The 24343-nt window shown below is 42.3% G+C and overlaps 1 long non-coding RNA gene across 1 annotated transcript in view; it reads right to left on the bottom strand.

The window, feature by feature from the left end:
* Positions 1–722: 722 nt before the first annotated feature.
* The window catches only part of LOC115609024, a 37987-nt gene continuing 14366 nt past the window's right edge, over positions 723–24343 (bottom strand). The window contains exon 3 of the long non-coding RNA XR_003991715.1: positions 723–778. This is a non-coding gene — a long non-coding RNA (uncharacterized LOC115609024). The remainder of the gene's footprint in view (positions 779–24343) is intronic.

Below are 24343 nucleotides of genomic sequence, written 5' to 3'. Positions count from 1 at the left end.
TGCTGTCAATTTTACCAGCATTTACTTTATTTTCTTTCCAAGCAAATGTAATTTTCAAGGAACATATCCAACCAGCAAATGTGGAAAATGAAACACGCTGTCCAAACAACAAGGTTAGCAGATTTATGAACTTCATATATTTGCATAAATTAACAATGTGCCACCAGCCACAATGACCTTACCACCCCATACCTGGGTGAACCTCTAGAAGCTTTTCCATTCCTGGCTTCCCTGCAAAGACCAACAGACAACACATTTTCCATTTATGTTGGGTCCTGTCATCTTGGCAGACCTTTCTCCACAAGTAACCAGAGCAACACTGCGCACCTCCTTCCAAAACACTCATGAGATATGCAGTGATTTCTGATGGTCTAATCCTTCTAGACATTGAGCTCAGAAGGATTTCAGCTCCTAAAGGCTTGGGAGAGCACTCGATATCTTTCCCAACCCAGTTATACTGCTCTGTGACTGCGCTGTAACTGAGTTCAACATGATACAGCACTGGGACAGTTCATCACTTGTTTCTATACTCTTGAGCCAGCCATGTCTTATATCTTTGATAACACAACATATTTGGCAGTCCTCCCCTACAGGATGCTTAACAACAAGGCTGCAATGGCACTTCATCACCCTGCTGTGAATCTGGTTTGGCCACAAAGCAGTTCTGCTTCCAGCTCAAGAAGAAAATCAAAAAAGTAATGAAAAAAAGTATTTGTACTTACTGAGAAATGAAGCTGTAACCATGGTGCTCCCCTTCCTGTTCATTTCTTCATGAGAGCTGTGGAGTTTAGACAGAAGGAAATTTAAGAACTCAAATGGCATGCCAAGATCTCTCTGCAAACACATTCTTCCTTAAAGCAATGAAATTACAGCATGCAAACACCTTGGGCAAATGCAGGACTAACAGCTGTAACAATGCATAGAATCACAGAATCGTTTAGGTTGAAAAAGACCTTTAGTATCATCCAGTCCAACTATTAAAGTAACATTGCCAAGTCCACCGCTTAAACCATGTCCCTCAGTGCCACATCTACGTGGCTTTTAAATACTTCCAGGGAAGGTGACTCCATCACTTCCCTGGACAACCTGTTCTAATGCTTGACAATGCTTTTGTTGAAGAAATAGAAACAGTGCTACCAGTATCTTTGAAGATCAGCCTGTGCTCTGTACCAAGATTTGAACATTTTGTCAAATATTCCTGGAGAACGTCATTCTGTGTCCTGTCTACTGAACCTGCTCAATCACACAACAGCCCTGATTTCAAAGCAGGATCTGACACATACCTCATCCACCAGAGACAGGTTATTTAGTTTGAACTTATTTTGGCCACAGTTTATGGCTTTTGTGTATTGAAAGTTATAATCCTTGGCTGAGCCATTTCACCAAATATCTTAAGGATCTTATCTATCCCTTGTTGAATGGTGACAGAACTCCCACTGTCACCATGAAGACAGAATCAAGCGGTATCTTTCAAACAAACCATGAATGCATTTTTTTTTTAGCTCCTAAAGTGCAAACACCACCCAGGTCACTGCATTTTTCTGCTCTGTGTTGTTTAATATTTGCTCAGTGTTGGGTTCGCTACAACTTGTATTTAAGTCCTTTAAAACAAACAAAAAGGCATGAGGATGAGAGGAAAAGAGAGGAGATAGAAGTGCAGCTTTCATGACTGTTTTAATGATGAGAAAAATCATGAGTTCGTCCTGACTCTAAAAACAATTAATGTAGAAATTATGACAAAAGAACATGCAGACAAAACCCCAGGGCCTTTTTTGCAATGAAATTTGGAGGCCAGCACAATGAGTATCATGGAAAAGAAAGGAGGACAATATAATGCTAAAAGTAAACACGGGCCAGATCATATCTAAAGCAAATTAGCCCAAGTCCATTTGACTTCAGTGATATCATTACAGTCTACCTCAGTTTTGGCCCATCTACTAACTGCTCAATTTATGAATTGCAATGGGATTTGAGCATATTATGTTTAAATTATGTTGTTTATGCAAATATTGGCTGGATTTTGGAAGATAATAACAGTCTGAATTCATACCTACCTTATCCAAACTGCCTGCAATTTAGCATAAATACTAAATTCTGCCTGGAAATGGGAACAAAGAGATGAAAAGACCTACATCTTTTTGAAAATCCTTTGGAATGGCATATAAGAAGGAATAGGAATTGAGGTAGGAGTGTGAACTCAGCTATAATTCTGAGTAATTTCAGTAAAATTAGTTTAGATTTTCAGCTTAAAGTCTTTCTCTGGACTTTCTGACACATTAAAAGCAAAGGTGGTTAGGAGTTTTTTTTAGATCTGCAGTTGTGAAAACTTGGGAAATTGACACTGGTAGCAAATAGATGAAAGCAGCTGATCTTTCATTTTAAAAGTAGTACATTTTATTACAGCTGATGTGCAAATTACTCATCAAATAGTGTTTTATTTCCTTTCCTGAATTTTCTTCTGAATCTTTAGTTTAACTAATCAAGCACTAATTGACATTTCCTGGCAAAGAATAGAAACCTTCACAGCATATAAGCAACCCATCCCAGCTGCCTGGGAGTGATATCTGCTCTACAGCATATGGGCCCATCCTGTGGCAGTTACAGCCTTCTCACATCTATGGCTGTGGAGACAGTAAGAAACACCTAACAAAGCAGACTTTGCCAGTTCAGTAACTTCAGAAAGTTGTGTGAGGACACTTGAAAGAGCAGCAGAGTCAAAGACAGGAAAATACTTACCAGATGCCTATGGCTGGCAGTGCACTGAGATTGCCCAACTATGTCACGCACCACTCCTCCATATCGTACTGCACTGGAGCAGGAGCCTGATTCATAGAATCATAGAATGGTTTGGTTGGAAAGAACCTTAAGCTCATCTAGTTCCAACCTGCTGCCATGGGCAGGGACGCCTCACACTAGACCATGTCACCCAAGGCTCTGTCCAACCTGGCCTTGAACACTGCCAGGGATGGAGCATTTCCCACTTCTTCCTATCCAGCTGTCATAGACTTTGTCCATCCACTAGGGAGAAAAGTAGGCACCCAGGTACCCCAGGTATGTCTATGACTCTCTGAAGAGTGATGAAAGCTCATGTTGAATGCCACTGACTGTCTGTGCAATTGTTCCCGGGTTCTGTAAAGTCCCAGGAATGGAACACAAGGTCAATGCCTCCTCCTATAGCACTCCCATCCACCTCACCTATTCAGAGGACCTTTCGAATAACTCTGTAGAAGCCACCACTCCAGGATGTTTTCTTGGCATAAAGAAAAAGGGAAGTCACTTTTTGGTATCATTCCTTCTCTCTTTGTGGATAGGTCAGGACCCTATTGTGGCTTTTGAAATGCCAGTTGCTGGGCATTTAATCGACCACCCAGCTCTATTCAAAGTGAAAATCATAAGAACAGCTCTTGAACATCTCTTCCTCTTCAAATGAAGTGTTTATGTCTATGAATGCTTTTTCCTGGCTTTTTGTGTTCAGACAGAAGGGAGATTTTCTGGGGAGGCTATGGATGCAGAGTGAAACTCGGGGCATGTTTATGTCATGTCTGGTAAGGAACGTTAGCGCTCTGTCAACTCATTTCTGAAAAGAAAGGAAGAGAAAATACCAATCCGGTCCTAAAACACAGCTGTAACCATTCTTTATATTGCACCTTAGGTCAGCAGTGGTCCCTTGCATGTGCAAATTGGCAGAATTAGTGCCTGATTCTGTGATGACACCAGGAAATTCCCTAAAGTCACTGGTATTCCCTTAGAATAAAAATAGCAGGGAGAGAGGAGGAGGCCTACAGCGTGCTTTGAAAAAGGGAAAGCACAGCTTTGTTTTCATTTGAGCCAGTAAAATAATGCACCCCAGCTCACAAAACACCCCGCACCCTTGTTTAGTCAAAAACAGAGAAGACTCAGCTTAGGTAGGAATTTCACCCGTTCAGCTGTAAAAACAGCAGATTGGGTGGCACTCTGTCCACCCAAGCAAGACCAAGAGCAAGAGTCCTCGCTCTTTTCCTGGCATGTTCCTGAAATATTACTGTAACATGGTTCCTCCTGGGGACCGCAGCATTCCCTTCATGAACGAAGGAAACGGAAGCACATGGCTGACCTTGGATGGACAGCAGGGTTTACTTCTTGCCTTTTTTGTGTTATGCAGGCTGTTTCCAAAGGCATGGATTTAGTGCTGAGATCCAGTGTCCTCAGGGTATTTTCTTACTGGAAGGGGAAGTTTGTGTATTTTGGGGAAAATATGTTTTGATTTAGTTTGCTTGTTGTCCCTCCTTCAGGGTCTATTTTTTCCAAGTGTTAAAAAAAATAAGATGCTGAGTTTCAAAGGGTCCTACAACTGCACCAAACACAATCCAGATGCCAGAGAGAAGAAAACATCCACTGTATGAAAAGGTCAGCTTTGGTTCACCAGCCACAACTGCCTCAGCAGTCTTCCCCATAGCTCACTTTGTCCTCTGCAGCAGATTAATAAAATGCCTGTGGGAAATGATTTGCTGATAAGATAATGGCACATCTTCCTTCCAAAATACGCTTGCCAACACAGAAAGCCACTCTGACCACTGTACTCAGGTTCCTGGCATTAAAAAAAAGGAGGGAGTGGAAATCTTTAAGCAGAAAGTGGCATAGCAAACCAGGGCTCACCCCAAGCAGAAGCAGCCATAATGGTGAAGCAAATGTTATGGTTCATTACTCTGGGAGCTCCCTGGCACACTTCTGAAGGCCCTGCCCTGGTGTTCCTCTGCACAGCGATTAAAGAGAGGCAAGTGGAAGTTAATCACTTTGCCCACCCTTAGACAGAACCTCAAGCAGCATGTGACAAGCAGAGTGCTTGGGAAGAAGGGAGACCAAGCCACATCCATGTGCCAGGCTGCTCATAAGCTATTCGTGTGTTCTTCATAAAAAAAAATGCCCCAGGTTTGTTTAATTTCATACCAAACTTCTGAAAGCCTGGGGTCCTGATACTACACACTCATTCATTTCACAGAGATGGATGAAAAACAGTTTGCTGTGTACAACTTTCCCTGCCTGTCTCTGCAGCTCTCCACCTTCAGCTGCAAGCTCAGCAACCCTAAGGCTTCAAGCACAGAAAAGCACTGTGCTGCAGCTGTGCCCAGCAACGTAGGAAAGCAGTTCCACTAACTTTTCCTGTCAGTCTCAGCACTTAATGCTGCTGTTGCTTCCCTCCCAAGAAGAGCAGAGCTCCCACTCAGCATACAAGAGCCACCTGCTTTCCCTTCAGCAATCTGCCCATCTTCTGCCATGCATCTTTCTTATAGATGAGGTTTGGCCCCCCAGCCCTTGCTCACCCAGGTCAGTTTGCATTGTTAGGGTAATGATCTTCCTTCCAGATGGATCCAAAGCATTTCACAAACTGTTACTAAATTAAGCAAGCCAACCTCAGCAGGGAAAGCTCCCCTCAACACTACACAACAAATCCCTTTTGGATATTGGGAAGCAGATGTTTCACCAACAGCCCAGCACAAGTAATGTAAGGAATTGGTAAGAAAACTCAGACTGGGGAGGAAATATGCCAGTGTATCACAGGTACCAAGCTAGATAGTTTATGATTTCATCTAAACAAGAAGCACTGTAAAAGGAAGGCTGGTTCTTTTTCTTCACTGCTCCCAGGGACAAGTTGTTCCAGACTCTCACTATACTCCTAGAGACAAATGTCCAGGTTCTTGCTTCCATGTTCTGAGACAGAGTAGTTAATGGGGAATAAGTTAAAATAAATTAATAAAAGGTTTTTCTTTATTTTAATGTTTTCATGTTCCTTATGGTTTGTCTTTTTCCCAGAGACTAAAGCCTAAGTTCTTAAAGGCCCCCAGACTTTGAGCTAATGATGGGTGTCAAAATCCCTGAATCCTCCATAAGATTTTTGAGACTGTATTGCTGGAAGAAGAAAAGTATCACTAGAAGAAAAAAAACAAAATCTCTGCAGATATAAAATACTCTCATTCCATTGGTCATGGCATGTGAGTTATACAAGTGCAGAATGTTCCCTCAGATTATCTTCTGACTAATTCTTTAACTTTGCTGGTGATGAATAAGGCCTTTGCTTACCAAACACTGTGCTCTTACCTAATGTAATCATACAGGCAAAGCCTGCCTGGATTCATGCCCAAGTTCAAGAAAGTCATGGAATCCACTACATAAGAAAACTGGAGGACATAGCCATGTCTCCCACTGCTCCCCATGGGACTGCCACACATGAAATGCTGGCCAGAAAGACTGGATTGAGGTCCTTCCTGCAACATCAAATGCAAGGAGGGCAGCAAGATTACTGTAAATCAGAGTACAGAGGTTAGCTGCCCTTATAACACTGAGAAAACCCTCACACAAACTGTGCCTGCCCCAAAAACCTAGTGTGGAGGTAGGTCAGGAAGAATGATGGGATTTAGCTAGCCACCAGATGCCAGCTATCGAGATAATGAAGGACTTTTTACCTGTGCCATGAGGTCAAGGACAAGTGGAGGTCTCTTCAATTTCCTTCTCTAGGAGGAGTTAGAACACTGACAGTGCCAAACTGAAACAAGGTTCCTTTCATGCCAGGATGGGGCTTTACCAATTATGCCTGTATCTGATTTTGTTCCACTTCACATTTTCCAGGCACAATAAAAAGCTGTTGCTAAATCTGTAACTTCCCTGTGGAAATTTCCATTTTAAACTAGCATCCTTCCAAAAAAAGAAAAAAACTTTGGAAAACAGACAGCTGCCCAAATGCTATCTTATTTGCATAATGAGTGCTCCCCATCAAACAGAAAAATTAAAGCCTTTTGAGTTTAGATTTAACATTAGCTACATTCTTCAAAACTGCCCCAGGGTGCAGAAATATGCATAAGTGTTGCTACTCTGGGGCCAGAAGTGATTGTACCTTCAGGAAATGCTTTTTAAACCAGTTTCTGACTCTCACTCCAACTACTTAAACACCACCTTGCAGTTCCCATGCTGCGTTTTGTTACAGATTCCATCATAAACGCTGAATCCCAAACACCTCTCAAACTACACACTTTGAAAAGCATAGGAAGTCACACAGGCATAAGAGATGCTTATTTCCAATAGGATCTGCCACAGACCATAGACCTCCCCCTATATCTGATGGCTTTCTAAAGTCCTCTCATTCATATAGCAATGGCATTGATCTGCAAAGCTCTTTGATACCTGGGAAGCATGAAGAATGGTTGGAAGTCTTGTTTGGGAAGTTTTTTTAAGTTTCTTATTTTTGTACTGTTACAGTTTGTATAAATGCAAGGTAAGAAAATTGTTCTTTGTATTTCATTACTGAGAATGCAGCCACCACTGAGAAGCCACAATTTCTCTCTTTGGGCAGCAGCCCACAAGATAAATTTAAGTAAGTCTGTTATTTCTGCAAAGTTCCCATTTATATGGGATATTTTCAAATGGTCTCATAAGCAGCAAATTTTAGAACAAGACATTACAAAATATGAGGGAAAAAAATGCGACTCCTGTCTTGTTTCACTGCAGTATGCAATTTGATTTTAAAGAAAAATAAAAAAACACACAAAAAAATCCACAACAGAAAAAAACCCATAGCTCTGTTTTTCACAAGGATTAACAAGAAAAACAGATAAAAACTAGTGGTTTGACTTGCTATTTACCCAGAAAAATCTGTGTATGAATGTCTAAGTTCTAAGTATATCAAGTATGAAGAGAAAGAGAAAATGCTTTCCTATGAAACTTGATGAAAATCAAATGGTCCTCTTCTTCTTCCATTGCATCTCTCTCTGAAATGGCATAGAGAAGTCTGAGCACATGATGATCACTTCCACCTTTTGCATTGTCATCTGAAAGAAAATCTAACCAGAAAGATGACTTTGGTTAGGAACAGGGGTATACTCCTCATCTTCCTACAAAACATCCGCTGAAGTAGGAAACGACATCTTTCCCCTGGTAAAAAGGAGGGCAGGTACATTTTACAAGCTACAAGTATGGACCAAATATTGTTCTGGTTTTTAGTGGTCCTCCACTGCCTAATCAGTAAAATACACACAATTATTTAACAGTAAGAGTGACCTGGGATAATAACAATCAGCACAGGGAATTGGTGGGCTCACTATGTATTGGTGTCTTCTGGCTAAAACAGAAGCAGATCTAGAAGCTCTGCTTTGATGAAGACATGATCTGCTGGATTCCAAACAGAGGTAATCAGAAGAAATTCTGTGGTTGATGTTATAAAGACCTTAAATGTCCATTTTGATCTTAAAATCTCACTTGACACCCATTACGTTAGCTTGCAACTTGAGCTCATGCTTTAACTCAAGCCCTAGACTTTTGATTCACATGATGGCTCTAATCTGAAACATGCTAAGTATCTGCCTTGAAGCTGAAACAAACAGATAGAAGAAATTGGCTTGAACTGAATTTGCCCCCTAGCTGGGGTACATGGACAGTAGAGAGGATTCGGGTATATATCATGTTGAAGATCACAGCTTAAGAAATCCAGCAGGTAGGAAAATGTTTGCCAAAAAATCTCAGTGCCTGCAGTTTACAATCAGTCCTGCTAAATAAATAGATCATCTCTAAGTAGACTGGATTGCTGACTCCTATTCCTTATCACTCATATTAAACCTTTCTATCACTTGACTGAGAAGCAGACTTACTGTCTTGTGGACTAGCTAGCCAGTCACACCCCATGAGTACCAATTGAGAAATGGTGCAGTTTAAGATCTAGCCACTATTTGGTGTTTATTCATAGTAGATTTTTATATAATTACATGCAGTGAATAGGCATGGAAAACAACCACAGCCTGAGCATGGAGAATTTCTGTACAGACGAAATGATTGGATTTACAAAGTATATTATTACTGACACCTAATTTAGTCTGTCAGAGTAGCACTATGAGGGACTAATCAAAGCAAAAGCAGAACAAATGCTTGCACTCAAGAAAAACGCCAGGGAAAACATGGACAGATTTTGCCAATCTGCACAAAGCTCGTGCCTGTCAGTGTGGAGTGTTTCTGAGGTGGAGCATTTTATCTGCTTTAAAGCAGACTCTGTTCCACTAAGATAGCTCATAGCTCTCAATTTCAAAAGAGCAGATCACTGGCACTCACTAATTGCCCAGACTTGCTTCCTTGACCAAGCTTAGGATTTTGAATTTTGAGCCTCCAACCACATCTTTTATGTTTTCTTCTGCTTTTCAAGGTCCCAGAAATCGAAATCCCAACTATGATAAATCTCCCATGCCAAGAAGGAAGAATAATAATTTAAAAAAAAAATTATATAATTAAAAAAAAAACCAAACAAACAGGCAGGATGAGGAGAAGGAGGGGAAAGAGAGATAGATTGGAATTCCCTCACAACTTTTGGATCAACTTACTGTCACTTGCTTGTATGAAGTAAAAACCCGAAACTATTTTGCAGGGCAATAAATTCATTCAATGCAGGGCTGGGGCAAAGGAAGAAAGAATGTTCTCTATATTTGCCAGTATGAATGACCTTTTTTAGACATTCTTCTAGTGTCTCTCTTGTCATCCACACAGCCCTGCACCACCCAGCCTTCATCTCCCAGTGATGATGGAGACAGCAGCCAGCATAAAGCACATCTGCTAGACATCCCCTTGCTGACCACTGGGCAAAAGCCCTGTAGCACCTTCACAGGAGCAATCTTATATGCAAGGAAGCAGGTACAAGAGTTTGAGTACAAAATTACTCAAGAAGCAAACGTTAGTATTTTCCATGCACTTTTGAACCCTAGCAAAATGTTAATATTCGTCACATATTCTGGCAGGACAAACACATCTTGACTGCTCTGGTAAGGCTACATTGATGGGCAGATAATACAGAACGTTACTCCTGCTGCACATCAAGCAGGGAGACTTCTGGGTTGCTGAGGCTGTTCTGTGCCAAGCACTGGGTATTGTAGCAAGCGAGGACCTTTCTCACCAGAGGTCATTATTTTGAGGATGCCCTGAAAAGACCTGTTTTTAAATTCATTGAAGCTATAAGATTTCAAGACCGCTGGCTACAGAGGGAGTTCATCTAGTGACTGGGCTTCTGTCCAGAAATGCATTTCTGATCATTGCCATGCTTGTCTTCATCGTTTCTGGCTGGACCAGGTACTCCTGAATAGCAGAAAATGAGAACTTGCAATTACTCATTTCAGTGCCTAAAATTACCTCTCTTTTGCTATCAAAAGAGAGGTTGGGATGTGGAACGTACAAAGCCTCAAAGACGACAACATGTTTCTGCTTTATGCTTCTGAGGTTGAGACAAGTAGAAAGCCCAGAAGACAGAACACAAAGCTTCACATCCCAAAATCCACTACTTTGCCACATCAGTCAGCTAGGTGACATTCAGTGGCAGTTTGCAGCATGGGCTTTGGCCACAAAGAGGTGCAGCAGTGGCGACAACTCCAGGGGAGAAAAGCAACTAGAATAAGCTCCAGCAGGGACAGTTCCATCTTTTCCTGTGGACAGAGCACTTGAATAACAGAAAATTAGCTCTGTGTGGCGGTTCAAGTCAGGGCAGTGACAGAGGTTTAGTGTTCGCAGAGCAAGGCTTTCGGAACTGAGGTGTGGAAGACATTTTAACACAGACAGCTAGGATCTTAAAGATGATCAGCCCAACGCTGGCTTTCTTAGCTCAGCTGCAGAACATTTTTCAAAGTCTGTGCCTTTCACATGATTCCTACGGGCCCACAGGTTTCCTTCAGCAAGGCAAAGCTGGCCCCCTCTATTGTTCCATTCACAGAGTAGTTCACAATAATGTTATTCCCTGGACAGTTACTGGATCACATTCCTCTCTCTTGTTTTGTGCTAATGATGCTACTAGCAGCCTCTTTGGACAGCTTGATCCATCTCTTAGACTCCATCAACATTGCAGAGGTTGCTCTAATAAGATTATCTTCCTCACTCAGAAAGGCAATTCAGTGAAACTAGCCAGCTCTCATAGCCACCAATGGGGTTGGAAAGGCGCTGTAGCCACTCGACCGTTCATTGGCCACATTGCTCTCTTAAGACCTGGCCATGCTTCCCAGTGCAGTTTTCTCAGAGCAGTACATTTTTACCCACACACAAATAATTCCCCATGATTCTGGCTCAAAGTCCTTTCCAAAGAGAAGAAACTTCATTTTAAAGCTAGGGAAAACAGAACAGCTGAACATAGAATCATAGAATCATAGAATAGTTAGGGTTGGAAAGGACCTTAAGATCATCTAGTTCCAACCCCCTGCCATGGGCAGGGACACCTCGCACTAAACCATACATACATCCTATTTTGCTACTGCTCCTGATGTCCTGGGGACTTTTGGTCCTCTGGGCCTTTCATTTTTGACATGACATGCTGCCAAATTCTGAAAATGTGGCAAATGCCCTGAGCAGTTGGGCAGGTCCCTGGAGGTTGATAATAGAGATGGGTATACATTATTTGCATCCAGGCAATATGCCTTTGCTTTCTACAATATGAGCCCAACCTGAAGGGGCAGTGGCTGTTTTCAGAGCAGTACAGTCTTTATTCAGCTTGAGATGGCTTTCAGAGAAACAGGAACTGGGCTGTCTTAGAAGAATAGTCAGAGGCTGGCATACAATTACACTGTATTACTCTCAGTCAGATAAATCACTTTTGGGGAAAGAGGTTCATAACAATTCCAGACATGCTTAATAGTTCCACTGTGAGTCTCTGGACAAAGCCTGGGACGGGAAACAAAATGAAATCATTACATAAAATTATTTGTACTACCAGAGTGCTTGAGAGCCCCAGCTGAAATGAGACCTTACTTCCTAGCGGGTGCTGTGCAGGGCCAGCCAGAGGCGCTCGCTGCCTGAAGTGTTTGCCATCTCAGCAGAGAGGAAGAGTGCAGGGGGGCACTTGCTCCCTCTCTTCCCGCAGGCATGGGGCTGGAGGAGGTCTGGGGCCAGCCAAGGCCAGTGTGCATGACAGCAGAGAGCAGAGGGTTTTCAACACTGCATAAACTAGCTGGTTTGTTCAGCCTTATTTTTAGTGTTGTTATTACTAAACATATTACCAGAGCTTCCTCCAGCAGTGTAGTTCCTGAAGCTACACTCCAAGAGGCATATTAGACCCCCCACCAAACTTACTGAATTAAGTGAAGTATGTGTATTGCCTTTGCTTATGGTTTTTAAGGCTCATGAATGCTACTGTAATTGTTTTCATAACACAGATCAATAAGTACAGTTTAAAAAAGCACTGCCTGCCGCAGGGGGGAGGCATTAAGAGTAGCTGGGTAACGGCTTTTTCAAGACTTCTTTCTGCCCACCACACAAAAGGAACTCACTTTAACTCTCACCTTCTCAAGAAAAGATCTTATTTGCAACTTGGTCTTTGAATTGGTTTTGAAACAGAACATGGCAAGAGCTTTCACCAGGAATTAAGGAACCAAGTTAACTGGGCAGGGTTTGTTTTTTTAAGAGTTCTAAATCTTAAAGCATTTTTAATTAATCTACCTTTAAAATTGCCTCCCCTTTCCCCCAGTCAGTGTTGGCAGGTTTCATGCGCAACCAGAGATCTGCTAGACATTTCACAAAGCTCATGCAGGTAAAGTCTGTGTCCACTTCACTGGTAGACAACATGAAACACAAAAGATACCAAAGGTTAATCAAATAAATAAAACGAATCCTCACTTCTTGCTGTGTTGAAGATATCTTTGACTGTGTTTGTTATTTGCTCCAAGATGAAATATGCCTTGCTATTTATACAGCAAACTAGCATATTTCTGAAGACATAAATAAAAATATCAAGGTGAAACAGTGAGGAGTTTATTAGCTTAGTTATTAAGAGCTCTTAACACTTAACAACCAAAAGCATACACAGAGCAATTTGTAATCAGCACTTTTTAAGCTTTGAATAATCCATTCCTTCAGCAAGCTTTCCTGCTGCTTTGAAAACATCTTTCATGTCTTCAAACCTTCACTGAGGAAAGCCAAATTCATTAAAGTTACTTCTTAGCTACGCTTTTCTATCTCCCCCTCATTCCATCATATCTCCTGTTCTCAACGGAGTTAATTAATTTGTAATTGGAGCTACAGAGCCTCCTGCCAAGAGCAGGGTTTAGCCCTAGGAGAACATCTCATAGGGATGGGATGCAGCTGGGTCAGGGGCCAGCACAACCCAGGGATCTGACCACTGGCAGAGCTGTTAGCAGGAGCCTGAGACACTTGTTCCCCTTTTCCTGGTTTACACCATCTCCTCTAACCAGAGGTGTCCTCTCTCCGCAGGCATCTCCTCTCCCATCCAGACTGTATTCTCCCATTGCTCCATATCCCTCTGATCCACCAATTCCCATCTTCTCCTATCTCCTTCACCTCTGCCAATCACTGCAGTACATATCTTCTCTCCCTTCACTAGTCAGTTCTTTTCCTCCATCCTTCTTTTCTCTTTTCCCCTTTTCCTTGTTGGCTTTTCCTCTTTTCAACATAATTTCCTTTAAAAATATTTCTGCTGCTAACTAGCATTTGTGAGATGTGCTGTGCTTATTCAAGCCTTGCGCACACATTACTCAGTTTATGTTAATATACCGTCTTAATCATGTTGCTGACTGGCTGCAATACATTGTCTTAAATCAAACTAGCAATAGGCAGTGCACCTAAAGATATCTCATAGAGAGTGAGCAAACCTAGTTTCTTGCAATGACCATGCAAGTGAGACACCTTCTGGCAAGGGTAACATGAAACTGACAGAGACAGCTTGCAAATGCACCCTTTTTTTGAAGTAATTCATGAAAATATTCCCAAAACAGAGATTAGTAGAATCAGAGAAGCAAAATACATGTTCAGATGTAAGTCCTGAAAATCTTTGCCATTTTTACAGCCTTACCTTATGTCTGAGAAGCATAGCATAGGAACTTCAGCTTCTTTCCTCAACTGCCCATTTAAATGACAACTTTCTCTGGACTGGAAGGCTTTATGGATTACTCCATAGCAGCTCCTTAAATTTTCCACAGATTCAAAAGGTGAAGAGTAAATGTCTGTGACACCCACCTGAAAGCTTTCAGGATAGCTACATCAATATCTGGCAAAACAAGATTCTCTGTGACCTCCCCTGTGGGCTTTGCATTCATATGTTCTTGGTGTTGTTACCATTAATCTCAAATAAATAATATTAGACTGAGAGCATATGGTGAATCTAAGAACCTAATACAGACAGCCAATTCAATTACAGTCGGCAGGAGAAGGGGTGACTTTGTAAAAAAACAATGAGAAAGAGAATCAGTAAAAAGATGAAATATTAACTGTAACTACCATGGGGCAGGCTAAGGATCTGTCTCTTACCAAAAACCATAACTAGAGTTATACCAGAGAATGCTCTGGGCAGCAACTTGTTTGTCCTGGCACAACAATGCAACACCAAAATTTCACGCTGAAATACTCAGCTATTTTAGTTATTTTTCAAACCTATATACTTTCCAGTCTTTTATGAACACACATTCTGAGAATGAGGAAGAAAGAGACCCAGGAGCTTTGTTCTGAAATAATGCAGTATTTCCCAAATCTGCAAAGATTTTCATGAACTAACTTAAATTTTGAAGAGAAGACCTTTAAAAAGAAAAAAAGGTAAAACAATTCCAATCCAAATATTTTGGTAAGATGCTAATGCAACAGTTCATGTTAAAAGTGGCATCAATGTAAACTAAAAGGACTCATTCTTACAGTTTTGTTGCCAACACAGACCAATTAGGATCATGCTGGCAGCAATGTAGAGAAAAAGAAATTGATATCAAAAATTCAATCCTAAGCAGCCAAAGTACAAGATACATTATTCAAATAGAAGCTGACACATACATAGCATCATCTTTGCAATGATTTTATTTCATTTCACATCTTGAATTATTAGGAAAATCTGGTTCAGTAGATAGGAAATTGCAAAACGCACATCAGCTTCTGAACCTCTCACAACCTCCTCCTAACCTCCTGAACACATTAGACATACACAAGAAGAGTCTATGCAACAGATTAGAAGTAGGAAAAGAACGGATTCTGACACACAGCTCTGTTTGCCATTTATGGACATGACTGAAAACAAGACCTCCCTTGCGCTGTATTTGGATGATTGTGTTGTATGGTTGTTATCTGTATTCTCAGGGTTGGTCTTAGAGACCACTGCATCTGAATGCAGAAAATAATGTTCTCCCTGTTCAGATTCATTGTCATTTACTGCAGGCAAAGGGAAGGACAACATTTACCTTTTTCTCCAGAATGGGACAGATTTTCATAAGCATTTTCCACCTTTTCATCTTCCCATAGTAGTTTTAAAGCGTTCTTAGATTGATGGCATTTTATTTCCTTGCTGGTGGTATCTGCTAGAGATTAATGCCTGGTTAACACAAGACTACACAAAACCATCAGCAAATTAAAATGTTCTAATAGTCTTTTCTGGCTTTGCACTTTTTGAAACCATTAAAAAGAGAGACAAGCATACCTGTGCCATTGTAAGGAAAAAAATCCTGTAATATTTAATCTGCTTGTGGTTTCTGGGAACATGTCCAATGACGAAGGACTGCCAGGAGGAGACAGTGTTGTCTCCCTGGGGACTCCATTGGAGCAGGGCTCCCTGGAACTTCATCAGCCTCCACTGCACAAAGCCCTTGTGCCTAAAGTGGCTTCCTAAAGGGACATTGCAGTCAAGGGCGTTATTTGCAGCCTTAAACTTAGGCAGAGACTTGTGTGTTTTTCAGGAGCAGGAGGGAAGCATAGAGCACCACAGAAGGGAGTTCATATAACCCCTATTTTATAAAAGAAAATGCGGCTGGTAAAAACCTTGTCTCCTTTCTTCACCTCCACTAACCACTTTTCCTTTTGTAGCAATGATTGCACAGGTCAGAATAATAAATGTGGGGTGGAACAGCCCATCGTGGCTCTAATATTGTCTGAAGGAAGGATGTGTGAACTTTTAGTCTTCAGAGATTTGACAGTTCAGCCAAAGGGTGTTTTTTTCCCTTTACTTTTGAAAAAAAACCGAGCTATTTTCCACAGGAAAAAAAAAAAAAACCAAAAAAACCCCCAAAAAACCAACAACAACAGGATTTTTATAAGAAAAACAATTTTTCATAGATTTCTTTTGGCTGAAACAGTAAGTTCTTGGTACATGGGTTTCTGCAAGAAACCATAATATTGTCTGGAAAACCAACCAATTTGTTAAGGTAACACCATGGGAACAGCTCCAGAGTAAATCTCTCCTCCTGGTATACGGCTCTTTAGAAGTTGTGCAGAATATATCTCCTTGTCTCACAGACAAGGGGGAGTTGGATCATTTCATTCCTCCTATTCTTGCCTTCTAGAAACTGCAGGAGCTGGAAATTCCTAAGGCAGGGTGAGGGACCTAAACCACTCGTGTTTTGCCTTCCTTGGTGTTGCTGAAGGAAAAGGATCATTTCTGGCTGGTCTGCAGCCCCGCAGGCAACACAAGAGGGCTCTGTGGCTGCACACAGGCAGCCCCACCACATCCCACTCCACTCAGTGATGGTCCTTCTGAACTGATCACTGCTGCTGACCGCTGGCTGGTGGCAGCCCCTCTCCATGGGCCCAGCGTGAGAGCGAAATCTCCCTTCCCCTGTTTCCAAACTGCTCCCACCTCTTCACTTAGCTTGACTGGGGTCTGGGATGCCTCTTCCAAGCATTAGCTGGGGAAATGCCCTGGCATGGGCAGCAGAGCAGGCAGCTGACCTGCCCTGTGGGGTGATGTGCTTCATGGACATGCCGTGTTGGAAGTGCTTGCCCTCTCTTTAAAGTCATATTTACCTCTTTCTAAAGAACCTCAGAGCAGGCAAAGCTCTTGGTTTCATTTTAGCTCTTTCTCTTCTGAGATCATTAACACTTCGGTTGCAGGCAGAGCTGGCCACGTGGCTGGAGTCTGCAGTGTGTTGCTAGGAACAGTTCCCTTTCAGGCCTGATCTCCATCTCCATGTCCCATCCTGGGGTTTCTCCCAGGTGCTGCAGCCACTGCTCTTGCTGCAGGAGCCATAAGATGACCTATGACATGGTTCTTCATCTTCACCCTTTTGCCACCATGGCTCAGCTAGTTTTTCTCAGGAGACCTTTCTTGAAAATTTCCCTGCTTGTCTCACCCATCTGTGGGATATGTTCCAGTGAGAATGACCTCCCCTCCCCACTGACAAGCTCTGGCATTTGCTGAGGACCACACTCAGCCCTGGGAACACCAGGTAGCTGCTGGCCCCATCACAGCTTTGGCATTGAAGGGTTTCTCCCTGTTCCTGCAAAAGTGTCAGACACCCAATAGCCTTTTCTCCTCAGAAAATTCCCCTGTACCACGTAGCCACGGCTCTTCCCTTGCTACCTTGCCTTTGCCAATCGCAATGTGATCAGAATTCATATATGGCATTTTTTCCGAACTTTTCCTTTGCTCTTTGGAAAAGGACTCCAGAGAAAATACCAACCTACTGGGGAAAAAAAAAAATCAGATAGAAGCTAAAAGTCCTTGGAGTATCTCTGTGGAGTATGGAGAGTGCTATTGCAGTAACTGCCACAGTTTATCAAGTGTTCCTGGCCTGCCAGAGGCATTTCAACTGCCCCATGTCAATGACAGGGTATTAGTACATGCAACACCACCTCTATTCAGATCATGCACACACATTCATCCATATACACAAGAGCAGCAGGAGCCTGCAGTGAAGAGCTTTAAGGCATTTACCTGCATTTGCTCAAAGGACAGACAGGCTGTAATAGGCATTTCAGTGCAGGGCACTAACTCTTATCCAGTGCTCCTCTGAGTGTGTGGCTGAGGCCTGGCTATCAAAACTCCCTCATCTCCATCTGTTCTCATCTGCACACAACACACATGAAGGAAGACCTAAACACCTCTTCTGCCACAGGTTCTCCAGGGACAACCATTATAGAGTAAAAATGTTTGATCACTACCGCCTTTCTCCCTGGGCAAAGAGCAATACAGTACACATAAACATCTCCAGCTGCATGTTCATAACCAGGTTACTAAATGGCATAGTCAGGGTAGGGCAGGGGATCATAGCAGGCCTGCATCCTGCCAGCCCACTGCCCCATCCTACCCACACACAAGCCATTTCCCTCTTTGCTTCTGTGAACACACTCACAGACTCACAGAATGGTTTGGGTTTGAAGGGACCTTAAAGTTCATACAGTTCCAACTGCACATTCATAGGCATGGACACCTTCCACTAAACCAGGTTGTTCCAAGCCCCTTCCAACCTGGCCTTGAACACTGCCAGGGATGGGGCAGCCACAGCTTCTCTGGGCAACCTGTGCCAGCGCTTCACCACCCTCATAATGAAGAATTTCTTCCTAATGTCTGATCTAAATCTACCCTCTTTCAGTTTAAAACCACTGCAGGTTTTGCAGAGGAACACTGGAGCCTGCTGCACTGCCAGGACTTGTGCATTACAACCATAACATCGACTAACAGTGTCCAGCAGGTCCCATAGGGTTGAGTCAAGGGGTACATTTGCCCCCTGGGTGACAAGTGCAGAGAGAGGCACAGCAAGGGGAGCAAAGACCTGGCCCGTTTGCAGACACACATTCCCTGTTGGCCATGTCTCCAGGTGGCAGATCAGAGGAGCCAGCTGCTCTGATGTAAATTAGACCTGTTTTCTCCCTCTTGCACACAAATACAAGCCACAGATGAAAGAAGTCATGCTGGAAGCTGCTATTTATGAGAAGCAGTTTAGCACAGATGACTTACAGAGCAAATGGAAACTCAGGCTCCAGCTGAGATCCCAGATAAGAGAGGCAGGGGGAGAGTCAGTGATTTCTAGACACATATCTCAATGCACGATGATGAGAGAAATGCAGAGGCAGCTCAAGGCTCCTGGGAGCAGAGGCAGTACTGAAGTGTCTTCCCTCATGGCTGGAGGGAGGCAGCGAGGACAGACATGGGACTGCGAGAGGACACTGGGAAGTACAAGGAGCTGGGGAGATCTCCAGTGGTGAACCTGCCACCAAAAAGCCAAACATTTTACCAGTGCCTAAGCTCCAGCCTAGGCAAGACTCTCACAAATATTTCTAAACTACAGGAACACAAATGGCAGCAGGACTCCTAAGGCATGGAGTGGTTTGGAGAGCAAAAGCCTAGAAGAAGTAGATCATGTTTGGAGAAGAGCAATGCCGTTCCCTTTCCAGATTGACAGCACATGAAAAATCCCTATTGTAACTAGCTCAGAGCCCCCTACAACCTGCCCTCTGCTCAGGCACAGCCTCCTTCTCTCCCAACCCCTCTTGCTCACCCTGCTCCGTGTCCGTGACTGAGCTCTGCCTGCAAGAGACAATTCCATTTCAGTGCAACAGATTCAAACTCTAATTGAGTTTTCCCATTTAAATCAAGGCAGGAACAGCTCTGCCAGCCTGCAGTCATGAGAGCTATTTTTGAAGAGAATTGCCAAACTAGCCAGGAAGTCAAATACGACTTTTTTAAGCCATCTTAAGAGTCTGTGTGCGCACATGCACACACGTGTGTGTATTTCCTTCTGCAAGTAAGAAACAATTGCTCCCTGTTCATGAGAGAGTTCAGGTTGCTTTAATTGTCTGGTTGCTGAGACGGCTTCTTAGTGGCAGTTGAAAGAGAAAGGAAAAAAACATTCAGTTTAAGTGTACTCCTGCTTTACGTGACTCACTGCAATGGAAAAAACCATATTGCTGCTTCTCTTCTTTTAGCCCCATCTCATCCCAGACACCATCTATCTTCATGCCGCTCCACAGCTGCTCGTGCAGTGGTGTTCACTCCTTTATGTTCCCTAATTCAAGTGCACAGTCCAGAGGTTATTTGGAATACAGATTGTTCCCTTCTCTGTATAACACAAGGAAAGACTGTTTTATGATGAAGATGTCAGATTAGGACTCACATCCAGCTTTCATATTCAATACTGATTCAAACTTCTGGTGTAACTCTGTTATTCACCTTCTATTAGGCAAAGTGCAATAAAACTTTGTCTTTCATCTCTTTTCACATCTTTTCTCTCTCCAGGCAAAGTCCAAGGCATTTTCTCTTCAGCAGAATTTAGTACAATAAGCACCCATTACACTTCCGTTAGAAATTACATAGTAAACCTATATTTTCTATCAATTTCTTCTATTCTCTTCTAAGTACTGTATGCTTTTATAAAGCCAACTCCTTGGCAGATGCTCTATTTTAATAGGCCTTTACAGTTAAATCGGTGTTAGGAATAACAGTCAATATATGCATACTGAGGTAGTTGCAATTTCATTGATTTTTTAGTAAGGAAATAGTCATGAGAGGTATTTGCTGGTTTTTACCATCTTACAGATAGAATGACTGGCATGTTTTGAAGGTTCAAATACTTTAATAAAGAGGTTTTTCCCAGGATAAAAACATTTGTAAAAAAGCCTGCAATTTGGTGGAGAACAATTAACATGTGACCATTATAATTTAGTGTTATAAACACATACTCTCAGCTACAGTGAAGTCTTACTCTGAATTTCTCTCAAAGTAGTGTTCAGGATTTATCAGTTCCTTGTGGCCTTGATGATACTTGACATTACAAAACATACTGTTTTCTCCGACGTGTCTTGCAAAAATCCTTTGCGCACTCTGATCAAAGCACCACAGAACGGGTGAGGTGTGCAGGCACTTTTGGAGATGGTCCAGATCCTTACTCAGAGTTGAGTCAGCTGTAGCAGGTTGCTCAGGGCTGCATCCAGTTGGGTTTTGAACAGCTTGAACGATGCAGCCTCCACTGCCTCTCTGGGCAGCCTGTGCCAGTATTCAGCCAGCCTCACAGTAAAAGTGATTTTTCTTGTTTAAATGGAATTTTCTGTATTTCAGCTTGTGCCCTTTGCTTCTTGTCCTGCCAATGGACATCACTGAGAAGAGTCTGTCTCCACCTTTTTTAGTCCTCCTGCCAGGTGCTTGCATATGTGAATAAGATCCTCCTGAGACTTTTCATGTCCAAGCTCAATACCACCAGGTCTTTCAGTCTCTCCTCATGTGACAGATGTTCCAATTCCCTAATCAACTTTGCTGGACTCAATTCAGTATGTCCATTTCTCTTTTGTACTGGGGAGCCCAGAACTGGACCCAGCAATCCAGATGTGTCTCATCAGTGCTGAATAAATGGGAATGATCACTTCCCTTGACCTGCTTTCTTATACAGCCCAGAGTGCTATTGGTTTTATTTGTCTCCAGGCCAAATTGCTAGCTTATATTAAACTTGGTGTCAACCAGGACCACCATGACCTATTCTGCAGAAGTCATTTTCAGCCAGAATTCCCCACTCTCTGCTGGTGCATGTGTTTATGCAGGGGCAAGACATTGCCTTTTGCTTTACTGAACTTTATAAGAGAGCTGTTGGCCCATTTCATCCAGCCCTTTCTACAGTCCCTCTGAACAGCAGCACATTCATCTGGTGTATCCTCTCCTGCCAGTTTTGTATCATGTGCAAACTCGCTGAGGGTACACTTTGTCCCATTACCTAGGCAGTTAATGAAAATATTAAACATTATAGAATTCAAACTCAACCCCTTGAGTACACTACTAGTGCTGACCTCCAGCTGGACTTTGTACTGCTAGTCTCATCCCTTTGGGTCCAGCCATTCAGCCAGTTTCACGCCATGTCATTTCCACTTCTTGGCCCCATACTTCATCAGCTTGTCTCTGAGGACCTTAACAGAGAACAGTGTTGAAAGTCACTTCCGAAAGAAAAACAGCATCCGCTGCCCTCCTCTCATCCACTAAGCCAGTCATCTTATTGTAAATGCTATCATCATCCCTCTGTGCAGTGAGGAAGAAGGTCTTAAATCCAAGGTCATGGCACTGAAAGGCCAGTTTTATTTTCCCACTGTTGGGAATTGTTATTCCTGGGATGAGTCAATTCTGGCATGAGAAAGGTAGATGTGATTTCTTCATTGCTGTTTTACATTAGCAGATCTTGTTTACCCTAGATTTCAGACATTGAAATGCATTGCAATATTCTGGGTTTAAAATCGTGCTGTGACCTTTAGAAGAGAAAAGGATCCTGAGGCTAAAATATCAGTTGTGCCATTGCAAAGACAGCTCATTTCCCCATATAGAGATTTTTGTGTTGCTAACAAGGAGCCTGGTTTTTATGCTGTTCTTCATGAAAATAGAAGCTCAGCCTTGGCGTCATCTCTCCTTGAGGTAGCCGAGATGTGAAATTCGCCCATGCTTTATGCCAAATGCAGATGATAGCTTAGTTGAAAATTGGATTTTCTTTAGAACAGAAAGCAAAGTGGACAAAAGTCAATGGAAATATTCTTTTTGGCATCCCTGGGCCTTGAAGAAGCTCTTTGAAGATGGGTTTTCATGAAGAGAGATGTAATGTTGAACTAGGCTCTGGAATTACTTCCTTAGTCTAATCTCTTAAATATTTTAGAGTTGCATTAAAGAGGAAGACTCTCCCTGCCACACTTAGCCCTTCAAAGCCAGTTCTCTGCAGAGAGTGAAAGAGCAGGAAATGGGTAATATTGATACAAACTTATTCAGAGATCTGGGGAAAAAGTATATATGTATCTGTATCTGGCCAACATTGCTCAGAGCTCAGGCACACCTGGGTGTGTCACTTGAGCTGCAGTAAAAGTCCACACTCTCGTGTGTGTATGTTGCACATACATTTTCTGGCATCCTGCGGAGGCTGGAGGGCCCAGCCAAAGGCCATCAGTGTGGTAGGGTCTGGAGCACACACTGCATGTGGAGAAGGTGAAAGCACAGGGGATGTTCAGTCTGGGGGTTAGAAGCTTAAGGAGGAATTTGGTTGCTGTCTTCCACTACCCGAAAGGAAATTATGAAAAAGAAGTCGGGCTCATTTTTTAGAAGCACAAAGAAGGGATGAGGGACAACAATCACGAGGACATAAAGAAAAAAATCTTCACTGTGAAAAACATTAACCACTGAAACACAGGACCAGTGAGTCTGTGGATTTTGCACCCTCAGCCCAAAGTCCTGAGCAACCTGCCCTGCTTTGGGCTGGAGATTGGGTGGACAACCTCCAGAGGTCCCTTCCAGCCTGAACCATTCCTTGAGTCAGCCAGTGACTCACAAGGGAGTTAGCACAACTCACATTACCTTGGGCTAGGACCCTTCCTCAGGTGTAGAAATGCGCAGGAACATCCTAAACTCAGTAGGATACTTTCCTGCATCAGAAAAGATACTGAAAACTAAAGATTCTTTCAAGAGGCATTGAAGTTTCAGTAACTTTCTTGAATTAACTCCAGAGCTGTTACTGATATATGTGAACATTCAGATTCTATAAGCATTTTCAAACAAGCAGAAAACTGCAGAATTATGTCTGCTCTTAACTTAGTTTCTCTGACAGCAAAGCTGTGCTTCCTAAATATGCAGGACTTTCTTCAAGAAGTGCAGTCTGAATACACTAGTATATTTTTCTCTTGGGAGATATTTTTAACAGATGTGCATATTGGTTACGGATATACTTTGAGAGAAAATGCTAATTTTTTGCAGTAGCTTGTGATATCACATGAAGCATCCAATGCTAGGCAAGCATTCATTATTTCTGATAGTTGAATATTAAAAGTATATATATATCTCTGATATTGTAAAAATATCTGTTTGAAAAGCATCTCTTGGATACAGAGCACTCTTTCTTTGCATCTCCTGCTGCTTTGTCAATAATTTATCTGTAATTAATTATTGAGATACATTTTTTTTAAAATATAAGTAAAATCTTGACAGCATAAAACACAGAATCATTAATTCAGTGTTGAACTGCTCAAGCAGAGACTGAGTAGAAACAAAGAAGAATTCTTATTAGCATACAAATAGATGAGATAATGGAAAAGGGAATATACTGTTCAGGAAGCAGTTTTACAAATGTTATTTTTCAAGTGTTCTACAGGATGGAAGTCCCTGTTTAATAATGGCATTTAAAAATTGTCGTTAAGGCCTTAATCCTTTAATGTGCCACATGTGGGTGACTGCTGTCCAGATGCCAAGCGAGGCTGGGGAGGAGGTGGGCTTTGCGAGAAATGGGAGCTCTTCGACTGAGCATCACATTGTCCTATAGGCTTACAGATCCTCCCTGCACCAACCCCCAGAGACTACAGAGAGAATTTTCAGCAAAGTGCTGAAACACTTCAGCAATATGAGAAATTAAAAAATCTGAATGAGAAAAAAGCATCTGAAGTGTCTTCCTTCCAGCAACAAACTTGGATTTCTAAGGTTTCTCGATACTGATTAGCAAAAGTATAGTCACAGGTCCAAAGCAATCAACAACCATTGTTTATATTAATGTATATTGAATTAAAATGATAGGATAGGGCAAGGGGTAATAGCTTTAAACTGGAAGAGGGTAGATTTAGATTAGGTATAAGTAATAAGCTCTTTACTGTGAGGGTGGTGAGGCCCTGGCACAGAGAAGGTGTAGATGCCCCCTCCCTGGAAGTGTTCAGGGCC

This window comes from Strigops habroptila, chromosome 5, assembly GCF_004027225.2.
Source record: "Strigops habroptila isolate Jane chromosome 5, bStrHab1.2.pri, whole genome shotgun sequence".
Taxonomy (NCBI): Eukaryota; Metazoa; Chordata; class Aves; order Psittaciformes; family Psittacidae; genus Strigops; species Strigops habroptila.
This window is presented reverse-complemented; position numbering and strand designations above follow the sequence as displayed.